This window comes from Cydia fagiglandana, chromosome 5, assembly GCF_963556715.1.
Source record: "Cydia fagiglandana chromosome 5, ilCydFagi1.1, whole genome shotgun sequence".
Taxonomy (NCBI): domain Eukaryota; kingdom Metazoa; phylum Arthropoda; class Insecta; order Lepidoptera; family Tortricidae; genus Cydia; species Cydia fagiglandana.
The window spans coordinates 17,182,102-17,194,626 of NC_085936.1; the positions used below are offsets into that span (position 1 = coordinate 17,182,102).

The 12,525-nt window shown below is 37.5% G+C and overlaps 1 protein-coding gene and 1 long non-coding RNA gene across 2 annotated transcripts in view; both read left to right on the plus strand.

Moving 5' to 3' along the window:
* Window positions 1–12,525, plus strand: part of LOC134664604 (uncharacterized) — a 484,236-nt gene that overhangs the window by 370,056 nt on the left and 101,655 nt on the right. The window lies entirely within an intron of this gene.
* LOC134664574 (mucin-2) overlaps window positions 1–12,525 on the plus strand; it is a 107,412-nt gene that overhangs the window by 42,381 nt on the left and 52,506 nt on the right. The window lies entirely within an intron of this gene.

The following is a 12,525-nucleotide window of genomic DNA, read 5'->3' on the forward strand; positions in this document are numbered from 1 at the left end:
TCATCCCGAACGTCTTTTAGGTTTAAAGCAATTAACTAGCTGGCAGAGAGCTGTAAAATCGACCGGACATTCGTTTGGCTTATAATTCCGATAGTATGCCGTACAGTTAGACGCGTAGGCGACCTGTGGGGTCGAGGCGCACTCGACGACAGACCTCTTGAGAAACTCCTACGCATTCTATATTGTAACGTGTTTATATCTTCATGTAGTAATATTACGTAACTTATTAACATAAAAGCTCGCATGCCTGTAAACAACACATTACAAAGTATTAGGCTTGCAATAGTTGTGAATAATTATGGCCTATCTTTTGAAATACTTTAATAACTAGCCAAAGCCGGGCTGGTAGTGATCCTTTGTCTTCCCACGCAGTTAACGCCTAGCGGTCCTGTGTTTGATCCCAATATGGGCATATATTTCCGCGTGTTCAGAACAACAAATATCTGGTTTTTCTGGCTCTTGGACCTTTCTATGCACCTGTTCTAGTAATGATATATAAGGTGGTATATCTTTCGTTTATGTAAAGTACACGTCTTGATTAGGCTAGGTCTAAATCAATCTGGTGGAGTCCCTTAATATGTTTTATAATATACCTACGAGTGGACTATACAATAAACCATATGAATGTACTGCTAATTAGTAACATCATACTAATTCGATAAGACAAGTAGCACGTTTCCTTACCGAATTCTCGTGATAACTTCCAAAACCAACAAAGGGATCAAATATTCCAGCACAAGCAATGACTTCCCGTGCGCTCAAAGTTAATTTCTGCCAAGAAATTAAGGGAAAAGTTGTGCTTGTGGGAAGTCACCCCACCGTCCAAAATAGCTCCGTGCGGCTAAAGGTAATCAAACTACATGACATTACACGCGCAAGGTGTGAACCGAAGTAAAACACGTATTCCGCCCTTCATTATTTTATTTTTAGCCTAAACCATGAACATAATAAATACGGCTTTTCTAATGACGGGTCTGTAGCAGACGCCAAGTTATTATTCTTAAACTGAAGTGTCTGGACTTTTGTTTGTAAATTGCTCTACAGGTTTCTATTTCTGTAAGGTAATACATGTAAGGGTGCCTTTTAGTAATACTTCATATTTTATTGTTTTGAAGATTAAACCTATAATTTACTCTTTACCAATGAAGACGATCATATCTTAAACTTGAGCCTTAATTTTTTTTGATGTAGGTATGCTGTTCAGATATTTCCTCAATCTTCACCGCCTGCTGCAAAAGTTACAAAGTCGATTATGCTTTAAACAAGACCCTCGTAATAACAAGTGAGGTAACACAAATTCGATTACAATCTCAAACATTCAATCAGGCCCAGACAATACCGACTCAAACTTCGATTTATTGGAGTACGCCTACATTAAAGAAAACCGGTACCGGCAAGCTTCGTTCAGGGTTAACCGTCGAATTTTTATTCCAGAGCCTCTTGAATGTTTCGGATATAGAAACCAGATACCGCGGCGCTCTATTGAGGTACCCAAAGCATCGACCTAAAGCGACTGGAAGGGCAGCGTAGGCGTGACTTGCATGGAACAATTCGATTTAAAATGTTGATGTTTACGCCTGGTTGGGTTGAACATTGCTCTGTGAGTTGGCGTTTGTGTTTCGGAATGTATCACAAAAACCCCAGCATCTTTACACTAACAGACTGCACCATAGCATAGCCCATCAACCACTTTAACAATAGAGAAACTATAAGTACATTGTAAAGTTGCATTCCTAGTTCAGTTTAGTTCGATGGTTTGTTTTATAGGATCCCGTCCGCCGGCGCCTGCGGCGCTCACGTCACAACAAAACAAACACCGCCTGGTGTTTAAACGAACTTGAACCCAATTGATCACTTAACCGTATAAGGCCGGCAATTGCTTAATGCCGTGTCCTGTCAGCCGGACAATCAAACATATACACTTTTGATTTCTATGCTTTATTAATAGACTAGTACGCATGTTCTCACGGACCTCATGTCATTGGATATGGCTTCAAACGTATTATAAAAGTATGTCGCTCTAAGGAATCGTTAAAGGTTTTATGGCAAAGCGTTTAGTAGCTGCCGCATTACGTACCAGTTTAATTGTTTGTTCTTGAAAGAGATGACAAATATCTTCTCATTTCTATTTAGAGTTCCTACGACTTCTAATTAAACTTCCTTTAACAAATATTCCATTGGGTTCCTTTAGAAGAGTAATAACTGTGGGTGGCTTAAAGCGCTCAATTTACTTTATTAATATGAACTATCCTGCATGGCTTAATGCGTGAAACGACTACCAGATCATTTCCCGAGCTTACAAATAATGTGCAGCGCGTCTAAATCGTGCCCTGAGGCATTTATGATATTAAATAAAGGGCGTTTGCCGCCGCGTAATCCCGTCCATACAAGTTACAGGCTTGCAGAGTGACAGTGAAAACATTAGTCTACATTACTTAACAACAAAGACAAAGTATGAGTTCCGTTTATCCGGGGAAGGTAAAGACGGTTAAAATAATAAGGCGGCTAAAGTTAAGCCCTCCGTTATAACAAGCGCTGGGAAATCTCTATGAAACAAAACACATATTCAACTTCATAATTTAACTCTTCTTTTGTTTGGTAACTCGTCGTCATAATGAATGAAGAGAGCAACTTTGGATACATTGTGCTTGAAGTGGCTGTTTAAGTTAATTTATTTGTTTTTTCCTGGGAAAATGATGCGTTTTATGCTCCGTTCGGCAAGAATAATGGCTCATTGAACATTTTGATACGATACTTAGGACAGAATTGGTGCTTAATAGTTTCCTAATATTTTTTGTTGATTCGAGCTATATCCAGCTATATTCGCGTATCATTCTTCAACTGCTCATAGCAATGCCACATCATTTTAAAATAAGGCGTAGTACGAATCAAGTGTTCACCAGTCCGTAGCTTCTAAATCTAGCATTTGCTCCAAGGTTGCATGTTTGAGGATAATACTCGTAATAGGTATACTGGTATTTATCGATCCTACAGATCAAATCTTAAACGAGCATGGCTTCTTAGCATTTCTAGATAAGCATCGCAATCTTTTTGTAGCAAGCGACGCCTTGACATGTGGGATAAGAGCATACAAATCACATGTCATTGACGATAATGTATTCTCTTAATCTTACTGTTATTATTTACATCACAAACAATTACTTTACGAACGTATACAATCTTGCAAAGTCAGTGCAAAGGTCCTGGTATAAATATTTATGTGAAAAGCTACCTATGTACATTGTAAAATGTACCTAAATGAGAATACGTATTTGAAGTAGCTTGCTTCCTACAAATCACCTATTAAATACAATTTGGTTGTCAAAAATGCTTAACTTATATGTACTTCATAGTAATATTATTGACTTAGACTTAAAACTAGCTTAGAAATCTTTCTCTAGTGAAAAAAACAATTCGTTTGTTACCAATGTCGGATGTACACAAATATTGACTGGCAAGAGTAACCAGCCAGAAAATAAACACGACTTTTTCAAGATTCGAAAGCCGTACCAGGCCTGGGACCTATAGGCTGGGATGTCCCGAGGTCATCCAAGTTATGATTGGAAAACTTTCAAACATCTATTTTTGTTTACAGTTTATTAACTGCCAGTAACGTACTTTTAAGAAAGTTTGCCACAGGCCATTGCTATAAATACTTACGCGGTAAATATAAAAAGCCCTTAATAATTGATGGAAAAGTTTTTTATAACACATTTAATGTAGAGTAAAGTTATTTAACTTAGTCTTACATGTAAGCAGTGATGTTTATAAATACAATAAATATTGTAGAGAATTTTTATTTTACTAACACAATTTGCTCGAAATCTCTGACCTTTATTTATTTTGCGAGAAGATACACACAGTCTTACAACACATATCTTAATTTAATACACAAAAGGAAGCGATTTGTCAGATCCAAAGTCACGTCTGTAACAAATCTCCCCTGCAATTATCATTTTGATGCAATGATATGGCGCCGTTTGATATGTACGCCATAACGCCATACTTAACAACAGATGGGCGGTGTTGTTATAAAAAAGTTTTTATTACCGCCAAAAAAGAACACTCTACCAAATGCCAAATTATAACAAAGCTTTAAAAGTACTGTTATTCTACATATGGTTAGTAATTACGCGGTTAGGCCACCCTCATGCACTTTGACCTTTCTATTCCATGTCTATTCAAAGCCGCAATTATCACAAAGGATCATTATTAAGATGAAGAGCGGGCTACTAATATCTTCTGATTAGATCTAGTTGCACTATAAATAACTATGATGCAAGGATAAGTGCTGATAACTTATCATAGAAATTCCTTGACCGTATTATAAAACTCGATTCTAAAATTAGAGCCAACTTCATAATTATTTTACTAAACTGGATGTCTATTAGGTAATAAACATAGAATTATAATTTGAGGAAATAAAATCAGAGCGTAAAAAGCATTATTCGTATAACGGTTACTTTATACTACCACGAGAAATCTGGTTATTGATTGTGACAGTTGCATCTTTACAAAAGGCCATGTGGCACAGTGAGGTCATTGTGTTCCCTGCAACAGAGAAACAGATGATAGGTGATAGTAGTGTTATTGTATGACGGATAATGCACATATCAGCTACACAATAACATTTATAAGCCGCCGCTTTTTTACCCCACAACATCTGCCCCAGCACGTGCCCCGATTAGACGTATGCATAATAATCAACGTTTTAACTAACCAAATTAATTTAGTCATAACATGTAAACTTCGAAGTTAATTACTGAACCACTTAATTTACTAATACTCTAATGCCATTAAGTATAATAGTTGTTTAAATTTAGGGATGGTTGCGCTTCAAGTGCTTCTAAGTGGAACTTAATGTATTCTAATGTTGTCATGTTCACGGTCTTTAGTTTGCCAGACTGGGGGTCCAAATGACCAGTGACTTCACGACGTTCAGTGCCACCACAATTCAGTTTAATGAGCTTCGTATCGTCAGCGAACGGCCATTTTTTCTTTTCTTGGCACATTATTGCCCGTAAAAGTCGCCCTCGCGAAACTTATCAATGTTTAATATCCTCAGGGAAAATGTTATGGTCGCGGTTGCAATTATAAACTCGTTATTTTATCTGACACTTAAAGCACGTGGTATTCTCCGTTTATTGTTATTCACTGCAAATTCCCTTTTGAATATGATGCGTTTGTGATTTCTGTATTATTATACGGAATAATGTAATATAATGCACTGCATTAGTGGGCCGCATCATTATCACGCTTATCACTTTGAAATAGCTTTTTGATACTTGCCAGATGGTATTTCGTCTCCCCTCTGAAACGTCACGCTTGAAGCGGCCTAACCTACCTAAACTGTGATCCACTTTACACAATTTAATTTCGCAGGATATATACGTAATGGTCGTATTAAAATCCAATATATTTATCGCCTGAGGCGCATCCTTTTGATCCTTCACCGGGTTTTATAAAAACAAACTCCCCTTAAGGCGTCTTTAGTATATTTAAAGGTTTTTATTTACACTTTTTAAAACGTATTCGTTATTAAATAAATAATAAATAAAATGTTATTTGCATTTCCTTTATACGCAAAACCGCTTTAGTCTTAACCTTTAGGTAAAATTAGATTTTAAATTATCTTTACATATATTTTTGGTGTGATGTGATTTGAGTTTCCAATCATTTTCTTCGCTTAAAGGTATTCTAATTTAAACAAGACACTTCATGCAGATTATTGAAATCTACCAATCCCTATATGAGTATTTATTGATAGTTAATTAAGACGTAAACTTTTTTCAACTGCGCCTCAATCACAGAACATTCAACGGCTTGCAAATTGGCCAGCATCTGTCCCCAGCATGCGAGCAAACATCTGTTGTGTAATGATGCCCTTAGCTTCGTGACCCATTGAGGCTATTATTTATCTATCAGCGGCCCTCAAGTTTAATTAGGACCTATTCACTTATCGCCGCATTCCTATTTCGATCGGTATACATTTTCACGCTCGCCTGCGCCCGCGCTGCTCGTGGTAACAATGCTTCATTGATCGACGATTAGAGTTAAATTTTGTTCCACTGCACGTGCAGTCGAACTTTTACTTAACACATTTGAATAGCTCTTTCGTCAGAGGATAGGGTCAGTAAATGAAGATTTATTTTATTTTACCACCAATGTCTAGTTGCCTACCACTAATGTAATTGGCCTTATTTGATGAATTATATTTCTTTTATGTAACAACAACAGCCAAACGTAATAACGTGAAAGTCGAGAAGGTACTTTATTTATTTCCCGACCATGGAAGCGAATTAATTCCATAAGCGCAAAGGGCAATATATAACTTTTGTTACGGGTGTAAGTAACACGGTATTTTAACCTCAACCACTCGTAAATCATACAAAATCCTCGCATGGCTACACAATCGAATTTGTAACCATTTTTCAATTATCCGTCGTTGACCACAATGGCCGAACTTATTGGTCTTTTCGTTGTCATAAACAATTTGTACCAGGGGTTCATATTTACAAAGTACACCAAAGTGACTCTTATACAATACACGTAAGGCACGTAATAATGTTAATTTCTTTGAGCAAAATCGATCCCGCAGCCCTGTTCGATGCAAGGGGGTCGACCTACTTGAATAATTCGATTGTTGCCGCGCCTGCATTCTAAAGCAACTTGTGCAACCGCTAAAACAATAAAACGCTCATAAAATCTTTTTCTGTACCTTTTTGATGACGTGTACAAGTACATTGTATCCCATTTCAACTGCTCGTTCCAATTAACTTTTGTAATTTCAACTTATATCAAACTTTAATAGAATCTTTTTATATTTCAGGTAAGTACCAGCGACATATCAAGTTTTCACCGGGAAAGATAAGTAGATTGGCTGCGTTTGTCGCGGAAAGTTTCACGATTCATATCTAAGCCGGGTTCCAGTTTTCCTCATGGACGTTTACGTTACTTGAAGCAAATTTCTCAATTCATTCTCTTATGTCGGCTTAATTAAGGTCTGTCTATCCACTGACCCTTCATTTGTACAGATGGGTCCCGACGACCTTATTGCGAAGCAAATTGCTCTCAGCCGCTCCTTGCTTGCTACTTACCAAGAGAGCTTTCCGAAATGATTATTTACGCAGCTATGTTTCTCCATAGCTATCCTTATCCTCTGCATTTACATTGCCGGGTAATTTTATCCGAGAGCGTCTTCTACATATTTCAAAGGTCTTTTATCTGTCGGTATGTCACGCAATTAATATTACAGGCCGTAGATAAATAAAGCCCGCTTATAATAATGCTCGCAAGAATCGTAATCGTGTATAAAACACGACTTGCCATGGAAGAAGAATCTGACAAGTTAGCTTTTATTTTTATCATAAACTTGAGCGTAGAATAACGATTCCCCGAGTAAATAAAACGGTCACGAATGGCGGTGGTATGAAAGGGCGAGCGTCGGATCTGTTTATCTGTTTGTGTGGACAAAAGTGCAGAGTAAACATCGCCACTCGCAGTCTGACAACCTGAAGGGCACTCCACTACTCCGTACAATTGTTTGCGATATGATAGAATGAACATCAGACACTTTGTACAATGACAACAATGCTAACTCATTTTCGAAACTCCTTAAAACTCTCTGAAGAAATATTCTTTCTCTATCAATAAATAATGTAAGCAGCTTGGGAGAAGAACGGAACTTAATAACCTTTTCGGCCTTTGCTCATTTCGGCCCCTGCTTTGAGTCTTTTAAATTCGTCCCGCGCGAGGCGCCCCGATTTTGTCGGGTTTAATTAAAGACTTATTGAACAAGCTGCTGGCGCTGAATAGTAAAATGTTTAATCTCAAATTAATTACACCTTGATCAATCACACGGCCTCTACATAATTTGCAACTAAACCTTAACAAAATTCAAACCTGTAGAAAAAAAGTAAGGATAAATAACATCAAGCGTTGTATTTTAAAGGTTGAAAAGTTAACGAATGCGTATCATGATATCTAACAAGAATGAACCAAAGACTTCGGCTGCCATTTCTAAAGATTAACAAGATATAGTGTAAATCCCCACAGAGCCCTCTTAGTCGAACGCTCAGTTAGGTAAACACAGTCTTTGGAGATTTGTTGTTACTTCTACGTGAGTAGTAAAGACATAGCACAAGTTCGCAAGAATTTATCTTATGGGCTAATTACAGTCCCCACTTTATACGTTCCTGTAATGGACATCGCTCTTCGACTTATTCGTGTTATACTTATGGGTTATAAAACGTGCCCACTGTTATTTCTGTAATTTAACTACAGCCCACACTTAAAAAAACGCCTAGCTCGCATCAGCCGAGTGATTTTTATCGCCTATCAACTTGTAGGTTATTATGCGTAACTAGAGTTATTAACTTTATTACAGAGTATTCCGGTTTTTTTTACATTTCGCTCCGCTTACTGTAAAAAGTATATTCTCATTTATTTATCGGCAAGACATTAAATTTGACGTTGACCGCTCCCTTGCCTACTCTTGACGCCCCCCTTGCTGATATATTCTCTTGGTTGAGAATTCCTGATTTAAATCATTTTCGTCCTTTATTCATTTTTGTTTTGTTGTATTGTGCGTACGTCAAGTTAATTAGGATAATTATTATGTCAGTCATTTAAAAATCGCGTTGCCGCGCGGACATTGTGTTTGACGGAACTTAATTAATGGATGTCGGTTTCCAACGCTCATTTGCTCAGTCATCGCATTGTAATTATTTAAGACAAATATAACTTTTAAATTAGAAACAACTCACTCAGACAAGGCGACAGTATCAAAATAAATCCAACGGAAATTCCAGAGGAATATTATATTCCTTTCACGTTTTATGATTCATCGTAGGTATCGCAACAAGTCTGTCTGTATTAAATTTCAAACGTTACAGCGTTTTTCGATTTTACCTATCTCAAAATTGATTAAATTGAGTCCGTTACTTGATATCCGGCAAACAAGGAGATGACGTAACGTCGATTATCTAACTTCCTCCAGTCTTTGTACAACATGGCGACACTTCCGGGTCGCGAAGTGCCCTCTGCCCGGGACGCCGCGCCGGAAAACTTGAATCACCGACTACACTTGCAACTTCCGCTTTCAAATTATGACAAGAAACCAAGCTATTGCCTACTATTAGCGAATGCTAATTTAGGGAGTCTCTGAAAACGTTCACTCCGAAGACTTGTCTAATATTAGAAAAACATAAGCAACTGCAATCACACAATTTCGACACGAAGAGCGCTAACCTTATTTTTAGGATTCTTTTTAATATACCTATATTACGGCGGTGCAAACAACCATACGATACGGCCTTATTTAGCATAGTCGAGAGATCGTGTATTTTTACTGTTATTGCCATATTACCTTTGCAAGGGTCTACACACAGCCTGCGAGTTAAATCATCCCAAATGAGATGCAACATGAAGCAACTGAATTATGTGATGCCCACAGATTTTACAGCGAAAGGGATATGGGTATTGTTAGTTGCCTTATTGATTATAGTTGGAAAAACAAGGGTCTCCTTTTGTTCGTATGTAACTCGAGCAGTAGAGAGTGTTATCGGCGCTAACCGGCCGGCCAGACCCTTGACTAGACTGCCTAATACCACTCTGATTATCTTCCATCGAGGGTGCAATTATGTCTCCAGCAGAACTCATTGAAAAGGATTTTCCAATTAGGGATTCTCATTGAATTAATGAGCGGCCTGAACATTGATAAAACACCTCTCCTCCGTCATTTCAACGTTATAAGAACCGTCATTAAGATAAATATTTCCCCCGAATATGAATTTTGTGCTCTCTTATCTCATTCTGTCATTTTCTCAGTGAAATTGTGAAGGGACGTCTTTATTTGCTACAATAATTGCGAACGCTCGGTTTTATTATATAAAGTCATCCTCTGCCGTTTGATTCTAAGGAATTCGTTTTAGTCCCGGCTAGAGAACTAAAGTATCCTTCGGAGACACGGGCGCAAATAGAGTTGTAGCGAGCAAACCATAAATCTTCTATTGTTTTGTCAATATTCATAGGACAGGGGGAAGTTGCTCCGGTTCCATGGCGTCTTTAGAAAATCTCATATCGTCTTGAATATTGCATAGGAATGTTTATTGTTTGACGAAGATACCGGAAATTTCGCAAGTATTTAATGACTCGGGTGACAGTGATTCGCGAACTTAGCGAAACAGTTTCGAACGGCCAAAGCTTGCAGCCAGCTCAAACAATGGGACCATAACTTAGCTGAGCGAAAAGCTAGCGTTGACAAGGGTAACGTCCTGTTGTTATTTACGTCCCGCTTCTATCTGCGCTAAAGTGAAAAATACCTCTTGGAATAGTTTTCCAATTCAAGCCTGGATACTTCAGAGTTTTTTATGGCTTTAGAACTCGTTCCATCATGTCTGAAGATTGACTCCTTTTTGTTGCCATCAGTATGCCACATACTCAATAGACGAATACGTTACATTTTGGGCATTTATTGTAATATTTACCTACTCCTTAACACTACTTCGTCAGACTAGTAATCAATGTTCAGAATCAGCCTAGAAACGTGCCTAGAAATTCTCCTACTACAATTATCTACCGTCACGAGAGTCGCGTCTGAAGACTTTGTATACTATATGGTGCGTAGGAATATGTATCACCAATGCCTATTTTATTTGGCGTACAATAACTACAATAAGGGATAAAACCAATCACAAATTCACAATTCATTACACCCATACCTAAAATACACAATGAATCACCATTTCAAATAATATCGCTTTTCTAACCTCATTTGTGCAACATATCATAAAGATTCATCGTCCAAAGAGAGTGGTATGCAACCTGCTGTGCTTATATGATGCTGATTTATAGCTAGCTTTGTCCTAAAATATGGGCCTAGCTTAGCGACATTCGCTTCCAAGAACTTGATATCTATCTGATACTAAATCGTCGACTTTCATATTAACGTACTTCGCAGAATTGATGCTCATAACTACAAAAAGATAAGCATTTATAAATTTTATAATCATTCCAGCGTACAAGACACATTTTAAAAGCATAGTTTTCCTTCTCTATTCAACTCATAGTGTTAACGGTTTACAGTTAGATATATAGCTAGTTTTATTTCTTGCCATTGCAAGTTACAACTCAAGTGCACAAAGTCTGAACTAACCGCTTCATTTAACAAACAGGCTGAGTTTATTACTTCCTCTTTAGATAATTTGCTAATTAATCTTTGGGCCCATGCCTCGCAGACAGCTCCATAAAGACGAGCTTTGAAATCTAATAAAAACTCAAGTGACATGCGAATAAAGGACTTCACGTCGGAAACACGATTTCTGTGGGGCCTTATTTTCTAATTATATCGTAAATGTATTTCTAGGTAGGTACATTACGAGTATTTATACTTCTTATCGAAACTTTTTGCTGATTCGAGAACAGGAAATTATATAATATCTATCACAATAACGAATGTACTAAAAAACACTGGAACTAAAAAAAGCATCAAGCCTATCCGAGATACTCGAACCGCTCTAAAGGACCATGCTCACTTGTTTCATCGATTTTCTAGTTTGGAATACAGGAACAATTTCTTCGAAATTGGCAAATAAATTATGTGGAAACTTTTACTAAATAATTTTGCGAGTAGGCCTTCTCTAACCATCATTTTAACCATGGTTATAGCGAGGCTTTAGTGATCGTATTTACTTGCAAATCCTATCAATCAAGCTTTGAATTTGCGTCAAACACTAATCATCGTCTGGCCTTAAGCTCCAGCGACAAACTCCAATGAATAATGGCGCGCAGACGTTAATAGTTCCAAACATAAACTGCTCTACAAGTGTATATTGTCCTTTACAACGATGGTAGATACCAAAGTGGCCGGCCTTCAAAACGTTCCGCCAAATGTAGCGATGGCCTTGTGTTTCTAACCGATGATTTTAGTCACGCTACTCACATTACGAGCCCGGGCTCTAAACCGTACTTACGTAGCTCTTTGAGCTCATTGGTTGAATATTAGCCTATTGAACGGAATTTACTTACACGCCATAGTAAAAAGGAAACGGAGCCAACGTTTTGACACTTAAAATAGTTTGTAGATTTTGTAGGCGACTTTGCAACTTCCATACTCCGAGTAATCGTGACGGAGCATTTTTTTTACATTGGCACAGGAAATTAAAACAGCTACTGCCTCTACAATTGAATAACTATGGCCACTGTTTGCATTCAATCATTAATAATATATTCATTACTATTTAATCATAATGCGTATCTCGCACCATGGACAAATTCGCTAGAACATTAGTTTACGAATGAATAAAGAAAATTATGTCAAAACATTACAGTAAATTAGTTAGTAAATGTTGGTACACGCCAGGCCATTAAGGTTATTAGTCTTGAGCAGAGTCATTAGTTATGGCCTTGACCAAATTGTGCTCCACATACGTTGTTAGCGTTTAGAAATAGGTAATTGACCAATTTTAAGGATTTCAGAACATTGATCAGTAATCAGTTATCAGCATTATACATATAAGCCAAAGG